Genomic DNA, 11,814 nt, shown 5'->3' on the forward strand with positions numbered 1-11,814 from the left:
ACCACCAGGAATTAGAGAGCTACATATAAGCAGAGAGAGATCAAAGTTTTCGTTTTTACCTTGCACGATACATAATCCATAATCAAATCGGACATAACCACTCATGCAGGCTAAGTTCAATAAGTATAATTGGACGTAAAATGTGTGTTTTATACATATTTATGAATACGTGCATTTTTATACATAACAATCTGGTGTTCCAACTGCCTCCACCACATGCCCTTGTGGCGTCTTGCGGGGAATTGCATAGATATTAATTAATTAGTTCCAGGTGTAGAGCTTCACCTCTCAAACCAACTGCCTACTAGCAAACAAACCTTGCCCCGTATTAAACCCTACGACCTGTTGAATTCCTAAACACATTCAGCGTTGAAGCGTAGTTGAGGGCAGTTCTTCGTCCCTCTCTTCTTAGCGGTTCTCAAGGAAGATTTGGTACCCTGAAAAAATACAGCTTGTTTGAGGATTTCCACAGGTGCCACCCATTTTATCATCCGGGACCCTAAGGTCGATACTCTGCCCTTGAAAGTGGATTCTTCGGAGGACATTTTTTAAGTGATACGACAATAATTAATTGTCATGTGATTGCGTAAATCTGAAGTATATTGTACAAGTACTTGGGTAGGAATTCAATTATCTCCATTTATCAAAGTTTCACTCATCCGGAGAGTATGCATTCGCAATGCTCTAAAACAAAAAACGGTGCATAGGAGAAAAAGAGACGCATGCGAGGAAACGTTGCAAATTTTTCGTGCTGACGCAACGAAAGTCAGGTAGCAAGTCATTCCGCCAGCAATCGGCCTTCCCTCGCGTTCTATTGAATAATCTTTTACACAGACACTCCTAGAGATGAAAATCTGAGGCTGTTACTGAGGTTGCAAGACGTGATTTTAATTGACCGAGCTTCTTACTCGCGATAACAACGCCTAGCATGGCTACAATGAAAGCTTCATTTTATTGGCATAGAACTACAGTATATAATTCATATTGTCAAATAATCTACATGTACTCAATAAAGCTGCCGCAAGTACGTGTGGCGGAGGGGGGATAGGGCACCAGTCTTTTATACATTAATGCTCAGTTATATATAACACATTTGGATGGCACCAGGTTAACATATTAGAAAAATAGTATACTACCTCGATCAAAAAGTTCCCGGAATAACCACCGTGTGGCGCTCCCATCGTTCCGATTTGAGTTCTGTTTTTTTTTTGTTAAATTGGTACATCTTTTGTTGATATTCCCTTTAAATCTTAGTGTCATAACTTGACATTTGCAAAAGTTACGTAGCCAAGAGTACATCTATCTCTGTGTGTGTTGGCGATTTTTTACAATTTCAGAAATGGATTTAAATTTGCAACAACGAACTTGTATTAAATTTTGCGTAAAAAACGGATTTAGTGGCGCACGGACGTTGGAAATGTTGGAAAAGTGTTTCGGCAACGATTCTCTAAAAAAAACGGTCGTTTACCAGTGGCACGAGCGGTTCAGAAGTGGTCGTGAGTCAATCGAAGATGATGAACGCAGTGGCAGACCATCGACATCGAAAGTCGGTGAAAAAATTGATAAAGTAAAAGAAATGTTGGTCAATAACCGCAAATTAACCATCAGAGAAATAGCGGAGGACTTGAACATTGCCTATGGATCCGCCCAAGACATTGTGGTTAATGATTTGGGTTTCCGTCGTGTAGCATGCCAAAAGACCTCAATTTCATGCAAAAAAGAGACCGTGTTGACGTCGCAAAAGACATGATTTGCGAGGCTGAATCCGATCCCACATTCATCAAAAGGATCATTACTGGAGACGAGACGTGGGTTTATGAGTACGACACGCAATCCAGACATCAGGCAAGTGAATGGCGTTCACCAAATGAGCCGAGACCAAAAAAACCACGTCGTTTTCAGTCAAAAAAGAAGGCAATGCTGACGGTTTTCATGGATTACAACGGTGTAGTGCATCATGAATTTTTGCCAGAAGGCCAGACAGTAAACAAAGAGTATTATTTGGGCGTTATGAGACGTTTGCGTGAAGCAATTCGCCGAAAGAGACCAGAAATGTGGGCAGAAAACTCGTGGATTTTGCACCATGATAACGCACCGTCGCACAGTGCTATCATTATTCGTAATTTTTTGACGAAAAATGCAACAAATACCATCCAACAGCCACCGAATTCACCTGATTTGGCTCCCTGTGACTTCTTTCTGTTCAATCGAGTTAAAAAACCATTACGTGGAACGCGTTTTAGCAGCCGAGAGGAAGTAATGGAAAAATCGCAGGAAGCACTGATGGACATACCGAAAACCGAATATAAAAAATGTTTCGAGGATTGGATCAAGCGCTGGCATAAGTGTGTTGCAGTCGATGGGGATTACTTTGAAGGGGGCAATATAGATTTAGATGAATAAACTTGTATTTTTAATTTTCTGAATAAATTCCGGGAAATTTTTGATCAAGGTAGTACGGCAAATAAATGTAGATAGAAACTGAAATTATTGCTGTGTGAGGTCTATGGGTTTTTATTTTCTTGTGTGTCATCCATCTTGTGAATCCTGTGCCATCCATCTGCCAAATATCGTTTCACGAGCTATCATGCACATATTCATTTAAAAATTAATATATACATATATTAAAAATAATATAAGTATATAATAAACACAGTAATCAACCCGAAGGTCGGTTTGGTGGGTGATGGTAGTATTCACCCAGTACTAAGCTCTGTACGGCAAGGGAAGGTCACACATCAGGGAAGGGGGGGTTCCTTTCCCTGTGCCGGTTATCGTTTCCCCGGAAGATCTGGTCCCGAAAAATCATATAGCTTGGGTGGAGCTGTATGTACCCCGAGCCCGGGAATCGAACCCGGGACCCTGCGGTCAGTAGTCCAACGCTCTACCCCCTGGACTACCGCGACCCATCCCATTATATATATTTATATTTGCACACACATAAACATGTAAATATCATATATACATACCTATATAAATCATTGTGAATGCATTTGAGTAAAGTGGTAAATTTAGTTTTTTGAATTAAGAACGTCTGATTTTGTTGCAGTTATTCATCATGCGAAGGGTAAACGAGTACTTCAATCTGTAAGTCCCTCCATCCATCCATCTTTTTCAACCCGGGTGGTTCAATCTGCATACATGTTTTGGTACCATAATAATTCCCTCAGCAGCACCAGCAAACCCGGTTGTTCTGTACACCTCGTAAGTCAGGGTTCCAGAAGATCCATGAGTCCAGTCTTCATTTCCTGACATCTTTCTTTAGTCGAGCCTGTGCTGTCACATTTTTACATTTCCTAATTCCCATTAGTCATCCCGTGCGATACTACCGTCCAAAGGTTGATTGGAGAAAACGAGTTTGTGTACTTGGTCCACCACAGAGATAGGGCTATGAGCACGTACGGAGAGGGAAAGTCAAAACGTCGAAGGTTGGCCGATGGAAGGCAGGACGAAATCGCTGACGAGATTATCAGGCACTCTCGAAACATCGAACACTCGGAGACTATGTGTTTGAAATGAGATAAGGAGGATGTGATGACTTTGATTTTTCGGGCTTAATCGATTATGAAATCGATTAGAAGCTATGGTGTCATCATAGCCTAGAAAGCCTTCTGTTCATGCAGCCTAGTCTACCCCGACGGAATTCTAAGTGGGTATTAATCGATCGAACGCTAAAAGTGGTTCTAGTTCCGTACATTGGTGTGGATGTCGGAAGACATTCAGAAGATTAATACTCTTCATTTCGGCATGGGTGTAATCACCTTTCCAGTACACACGTGCCCCAACTTGACAGTAATTAGTTTGTGACATTAAGTAGTTAAAAGTTCCACACTATACGAAATCAATATACGAAGTATTATCATTGAAGCGGATTGTATCATTTCAATTCCAGGAAAACCATTAAAAATTTAATTAAGATTGGACGATAGAAGTAGCTGAGAAAAGAATATTTGAGGCGACGGAAATGTGGAGCTACAGAAGAACGATGAAAATAAAATGAATAGACAGAGTTATTATTATAGGTAATCTATCGGTTAAGGTAGCTTTTGGATGGACTTAACAAACAAAGAATTCTCTTGTTTCTCCTAACAAAACACAACCAAACGTCCTACTCTACGGCAAAGTCCCTCTTCATCTCCGTATACTTCCTTCCTCTCTTCACTCCGTCCAACATCACTATCCTATTTCTGACTTTCCTCATTTTCCTAACAATCTCCCCTATACCACAGTCTTCAACGTCCCACTGCCAATCAATGTGCTTTGTATCCATTTTTCCTGTCTTCTTAGAATTTATCCCTTTTCCTCCCCCACCATGCCTAGTGATTCCTCATTTGCTTTTCTCTCTGTCCACTTAACTTTCTCCATCCTTCTCCACACCAACATTTCAAAAACCTCCAATGTACACCTATCATCCTAATTCAATGACCATGTTTCCCCGCCGTACATAACTAGGCTCCATATAAAAGTTTTAATAGCCATTTTCTTAACATTCTTTCCCAACGTTCCTGTCATCAATTCTCTCCTTCTTGTGAAAACTTATTGGCCTAACGTAATCCATCCCCTTACGTCCCTACTACCTTTACCATTTTAGTCTAAAACACTTCTGAGATACAGATACGTAAACTGTTCCACCTGCTCTAGTTTTTGCTCTCCTATTTTAACGTTTAACTTAACCTACTCCTATCGGGAAAGCCCCATAACCTTTGTTTTATTAATATTTATTCTCATCCCATATCTATCGCACTGAATTTCCAATTTAATCAGTAATGCCTGCAACCTCTTGACAGACTGACAAACTAAAGCTTGATCATCAGCAAGCCTAATTTTATGAATTTCCCATCGACTTTCATTCATATCTCCCGTCCTTCATATGCCTCTTTAATCATTTCCTCCACATATACGTTGAACAGCGGAGGTGATAATGAACTACTCTGCCTTATTTCTCATCCTAACACTGCCGACCCGGACTCCCCATCCCCCACTCGCACATGAGTAGTCTGAGACATGCACAGGTTGCGGATTAGCCTCCTGTCCCTCCAATCTACTCCTATTTTTTTACAATATATTCAGTAGTTTTTCCCAATTCACTCTTTCAAAGATACTTTTCAAAATCTACGAAACCGGCAAATACATCCCGACCCAAAGGAAAAAGAACAGAGAAGTTGGATGAAGAGAGGGCAATGGAGGACAATTACAAGAAGGAGAAACTTATTGCACACATCCTGAGGCACCTTAGCCTAATGTGAAGCATAAGTGAAGGAAACATGGAGGGAAAGAATAATGAGAAGAGCCAAGTATGAACTATAAGAAGGTGGTGATGAAAATGTCGGTGGAAGAAGCAATAAGAGAGTGAAGAGACTGGCATGCAACAGTACAGAGCTTTGAGAGCTGTCATAAACCAATCATCGCACTGATAACCCGTAATAATGATGATGTGCATATCAAGAGAACTAGCTCCTCCTTTAGCTGCCCACCAAGGGAGTTTTGAAGGCGGACGCATGGAAGTGTTAACAATGAGTAATAATCCTTTTGCAAACATCGCTCTCGGAGATGGATGTGCCGCTCGCAGGCTTATGGGCCAAGACTCGTATAAGCCTTGGGATTATATCCTCGATGATCGAGCCTTAACAGATAAAAATGCTAAAATTCTTGGGAATTCAAAGGAATCCACCTTTGGGAACACTCCTAGCAGATTTCACGTGTGTTCAATTTTGGGAATATTCAATCTTAACGAAGTCATGATTGGTTGATAGAAAATTTCCCCTTCTGCGGCGTATTTTCCTAAAAGCTCTTCCAAATAACTTCTGTGGAATTTATTTTGGCAACCATGAATTTGAATAAAGAAAATTAGATGGAGCTTTTAACCACGCCATGCAAATATTGACGGTCCACACTTTTTCGCACCATCTCACACCTTAACCATTATGGATGGGGGAGTCTAAACTCGACGAAGGCTCACTCAAGACTAAATACCATAATGTCATCATTTCATTATGCCAATTGAAAAGAAAGTTACATCCGCGTAGCGATCAGTGATTCACTTACCATGGTCAATGACCTTGTTGCCTTCAGCAAATATTACGTAAAACCAGGGTTCGTAAAACGAAAACAGCGGAGAGGTAAAAATATCGTCAACATGAAACGAGATGAAAATGTAATGGGATTTTTTTTAATCACAGTCGGTTTGAATGATTGTTTTTTTAATTACGTTCCTTCATCTATACGCTAATCAACACTGGTGGGATTGCTCACGTGGTATTTGAAATTACCGAGAGCAGCTCGCTGATAAAAAGTCTCGATTGATAACACCGTGATAAGTAGGAGTACTTACAGTGCTCACTGATTACGACGAAAACGGGGCAGTTTACTCCTCCTCTAATCCGGGGGTAATTGGAACGTGAAGGGTCAATTAAGCAATGAAAAGTAGCACTTATAATGTTGCACATAACAGAGAATAGAAGAACGTCTAATTACACTAACATCTGCTGAGGTTTATGAAGAGAAATGAAACGATTAACAACATAATAGCGATGAGAACATCAACAGAATAACATATAAAACAAAGTCTGAATGTCTTTACTTCATCCCTGAATTTCCAGAAGGCGCAAGGCGTTAATAGTCTAGTGTAATATTTCAAAGTAAATATTGTAGGATACAAATATTTGATGGATATTAGAATTAATCCAAGCATGTAGATGAATCAGACAACGGCAGCAGATGTAGTCGACGGTTTCCCGATGGAGACAGTGCAATTTAACTTGAGCTTACGCCCAGGAAATTACAGAAGAGACCTCAGGGAGGGGCTGCCAGCGGAGCCAAGCAATCCATACTGAGTTGCGGAGACCGTTAGATTTGCGAAATATGAAGCTTGTGTTAACAGTTCGGGTGAGAGATTGCAGCCACTCTTGGGACCTTGACAAAGGGTCAACGTGAGAAATATGGGATGAAGATAAATCATGCGGAAAGTAATTTTTGAGATTATGAAGAATTATGAAGGTTAAGTTAAACATCGAAGAAAGCGAGTATAAATCAGAGCGGGCAGTAAAAAGTAAAATGGGAGAATAATGGTATTGAACATTCCGTGAATTAGGGAAACATGAAAAATTGGCGTTACTCAATTGGCATAAAATCCGTTGCATTGCATTTTTATTGAGTGGCCATCATTGAAAAATGATATTGCATTATCACTAATATACTCTCATTTTTATCGATAGTTTGAATAATATGTTTGTTATCGCATAAGATATTTGAAATACCTTTTTATAAGAAATAATAATGAGCATCGTCAAGTTATGAGATATTGTAAAAACTCCCATCCACCGATGAACTATATTTTGCTCCAGATGAACATATTTCTCTGTTAATATTCAGGTAGGCGAAAAAAATCGTACTCGTTGGCACAACAGGAGATAAGGCGGTATTGAAATTTCCGGTCCAACTTGGCACTGCATGAATTCACTCATGGTAAATTAAAAATGCGTGTCTGGGCGTTTACCGTTTTCTTCTTCGTTTCTTTGTTCCAGTCTTTATAGAGTTTAAAAAATGTTACTCTCTTGAAGTATAATCTTGTGCTTTCCCGGCGAAAGGTTTTCGAGTCACACAGGGCTATGCTACGTTGTATAGTCATTATCCATCTTTAAATTTCTAATTAATGTGCCACTCACCATTCACCTCTGTACGCTTCTCCCTATGTCCAAACTAATTCTTCTACGCCCATTTGCCTTCAAAATACTGCCTAAATATAAGATGTATTCAACCTGCTCGGGCTTTTCTCCTCCTACTTAAATGTTAATCCATGGCAAAGTGGTTTAAAATTTTTGGTTGGTCATTTTAGGTTGTTAGGCTGAGGGATCCTATGGACGGCGATTTTTTGGTATTTGAGAACGGCGGAAGAAGAGGTTCAATACTTTAGTTCCAATCGAGAATTGTAGCAGTTTTGGGTGCTAGAAAATTGCGAATTAAAAAAGGAAGTAATGGTTGATTATTGAGTATATTCTTTCCTTCACATATTTTTAGAATAAGGAGACATGGCATTAGGGAACGTGTAGCAGGATCAAGGTGATGGAATAGTATCATTCTATTACCTAGTGATAGGACAGGACCTGGTGTACATCATTATGTAATTTCTGTCAGCGCACACGTACTTTAAGCCAAAATAAGTCGTCCGAAAGAAATGTTTCAACATTACCAAGTTAACAACGCTCCTTTATAGAGGTTTTGGAGGAGAATAGCTCCATATTTAAGACCTAAAAAATTAACCGCGCTACCTCCGAGACTCTAACATATGCCAGACGTTCAGGAAAATATGAAGACTACTACGTCATGTGTGGCATTTAGTGGTTATTACCTGGCTATTAGTTGAAAACCTGCCTTTGCAAGTTGGTAAGGAAGGCAAAAATAATAAGGAAACTGTTTTTTAATTATTCTGATGCTCTTCAGAAATCACAGTGAAAATACACAGAAGAAACACATTATAGGAGTTATTCGCTGCGACCGCTACAAGATGGACTATCATTGGTGTAACTACATTCCGTTCCACGCCAGGCGAACAGTCTATTGGCGCCCAAAAGCCTCGTGTGCCAATTTCTAGTACATGAGCTAGATCGTAGGATAAGTTAGCCTTAAAATTCAGTGCTCATCTTGTCTTCCGGAGAATTCGCAAGGTGTACTATTAGGAGGCATTTAATATTTGATTAGAAAATATAGCATTTAAAAATAGTGCATGATTATTCAGTAGAAACTGACACAATTGAAGGATTGTGTGGTGGCATATGTACTGGTTTCCCAGCCCCAGGGCTGAACCCTGGTGGTGACAGGATTTTTCAGATCCATCCCGATCCTTCATTGGGGCGCTAAGTGGAGGCACCTCAAGTGAAGTATGCTATTCGTCGGATGGGATATGAAAGTGTGGACCCCTTGGTGCCTATTGTTGAGAGAATAGTAAGAGTATTTTAACGCCGATGTCGGGTTTCTCTCCCAATCCTTCTTCCCCATTCCCTAAACATTCTACCCCAATCAAATTATCCATATATTCCTAATGATCAAACTTGACCTTAGCTGTCGGTCGCCTCCTCTAATAACTACTACGACCACATACGTGTTTCAAAGAAAACGATGTCTGGCTCATTTCGGTCGCGACGAGTGAGTCTGATTTTTCCATGCCCACAACTTTTTTTACTCTAACAGTCAATTCCTTAAAAAAATTGCGGTCCCCTGCAGTGCAAACCGAATTGTATTTTCTCGTACCGCGGCGCAAATGTCAATGTAATGCATATCATAAGTTTGTGTATCGCCCTTTCATATAATCTCGAGGCGGATATTTCCGGGCTTTATAATCTGTAAAAGTTTAAAAAAGTTTGGAGGTCAGAAAGTCCCCATTGCTGGAAAACCCGGGTTGAGGTCATCGGCTCGAAAATGACAAAAGGACGTGGAACGACAAGGAAATACGGACGTGAAACCGACCGAAGAATTATGTTAATATATTTTTCCAATTTTCTACCTGGGCATACGTTTTGCTGCACAGTCGTTCATCGAAGAAAATACCCATTAAATCCTAACGCATCATAAGATTACCCATTGCAGATACACATATGGAAAATCTCTTGGCCATACGCGAAACAAGTATATCGGCGGATGCTGATGATTTATGGGTTGGTGACATCACGAATGAGAACGGATATGTTTATTTATTTATTTACACAATTACGTTGCAATTAGGCAAATTTCCTGGTGGCAACGGTCAGGTTAGGTCAAAGATAACTCTAACAACGAAAATTACATACGAACACATAAAAACAGAAGAGATAAAATATTTTTACATAATGACACTTCCACATCACATAGAAACAAACTTCCACCTCACATACAATATGCCGTCCACATCACATACAAACAATATTTTCATGACTACAATGAAGTTTATTACCCAGTGGCTGCTTTACATTTCAACTTAAAACTTCTAAAATTGGATGGAAAGGGCTCAAACAAACCTCCAGGCAGCTGGTTCCAGTCAATTATAGTTCTATTTAAAAAAGAGTATTTTTTCTTATTTGTTTTTTGAGTCCTTATTTTTATTTTGAGGCTATGGTCGTTTTTTCCCTTAAAGTTAGGCTTTTCTATCCCTTTCCATAAATCTTCCCACGCTTCGTCCTTTTTAACAATTCTATACATCGCGCCTAACCTACTCCTTTTTCTTCTATTTTTCAAACTCTCCCATTTCAGTATATCTAACGTTTCTGTGACACTATCTGTTCTTTTGTACCTTCCGAGTACATATCTTGCTGCCTTTCTTTGAACTTTTTCTATCTTTTTAATATGTTCCACCTCATATGGATCCCATACTATGGAGGAGTATTCTAGGATAGGGATAACCAGTGCCTTATATGCTTTTTCTTTTGTGGCTACGCTACTTCCTTTTAAATTTCTCATCACCCAATGCAATACTTTACATGCCTTCCGTGTCAAATTGTCTATTTGGACTCCCCACCCAAGATCCCTTGTTAAATAAATGCCTAAATATTTGCATTGACTAGTACATGGGATTCTTTCTCCAAAGAGGGTGTAAATTTCCTTTTCTGCATTCTTTTTATTTGAAAATTTTATATGCTTACTTTTACTTATATTAATACCCATATTATTATTTGTAACCCAGTCACCAAGGCGATCGATGTCATTTTGTAATATTACGTGGTAATTTACATGCTCTATCCGTCTGTATATAATGCAGTCATCAGCAAAGAGTCTTATTTGGGAATGTAAATTGTTTGGTAGATCGTTTACGTAAATTAGGAAGAGTAATGGCCCTAGAACACTGCCTTGTGGAACTCCTGCTAATACGCTCGCCTCATTTGAAAATGTATCCCCTCATTTTACTTTTTGAGTTCTGCCTCTGAGAACATTTTTTATCCATTGTTTTACCCTCAAGTCCAATGGTAACGAATCCAACTTTAACAATAATTTATCGTGAGGCACTCGGTCAAAAGCTGCCGAAAAATCAACAATTACTGCATCCACTTCCTTTCCTTCGTCTATTGTCTATTGCGTCGGCGATGTATTGGCTTAATCCCAAAAGCTGCGTTTCACACGAGTATCCCGTTCTAAACCCATGTTGGTGTTTGAATAGCCATCTATCTCTTGCCCACCATTCCCGAATGTAGTCAGCGATTCTTTTTTCCATTATTTTGCAAACAACTGAGGTTATGCTTACCGGTCTATAATTGTTGGCTATTGTTTTATCCCCTTTCTTGAAAATTGGTGTAATATTTGCTTTTTTCCAATCATTGGGCAAGGCATCATTATTTAAAGTTACTTTGAATAGATGACTCAGGTACAAAGCTATTGCGGTATCACCCAGTTTTAGAATGTCAATTGAGATATTATCCGGTCCCACTGACTTATTTTTCCTCATCCTCCTTATTTTTTCACAAAATATGAGTCCTCCAAGAAATTACCGTTTGTCGAGGGCAGTATAAAGGTTGACGTGATTATATGAAATAACCACAATACAACTAATACAGATTTTACAAATTCCTTCGTAAATTACCGAAGTGTCTCCTAAGGAAAAAAGTCCTCTACACAGATGAATACTTCGACCAGAAAGTTCCCATGCCGGGAATCGAACCCGGGCCTTCTGGGTGAAAGCCAGATATCCTAGCCACTAGACCACATGGGATGTCGATCGCTTCAAATTTGCCGGTCCCTATGTCTGGCGTTCCGCTCTCTTCGGCGCACCCCTACTAACCCCCGGGCATATTCCGGGGGTGTAAAGTCCTCCTTATTCAGTACACACCTGCTGAACATCTTGTAACACCGATT

At 39.7% G+C, this 11,814-nt stretch overlaps 1 non-coding gene across 1 annotated transcript; it reads right to left on the bottom strand.

The window, feature by feature from the left end:
* Positions 1 to 11,599: 11,599 nt before the first annotated feature.
* On the bottom strand, positions 11,600 to 11,671 carry TRNAE-UUC (transfer RNA glutamic acid (anticodon UUC)). The gene has a single exon. It is a non-coding gene; the product is annotated as a tRNA-Glu (tRNA).
* Between the last annotated feature and the right edge of the window lie 143 nt (positions 11,672 to 11,814).

The sequence above is a fragment of the Hetaerina americana genome, unplaced genomic scaffold, assembly GCF_022747635.1.
Source record: "Hetaerina americana unplaced genomic scaffold, ioHetAmer1.1.p SCAF_980, whole genome shotgun sequence".
NCBI classification, from domain to species: Eukaryota; Metazoa; Arthropoda; class Insecta; order Odonata; family Calopterygidae; genus Hetaerina; species Hetaerina americana.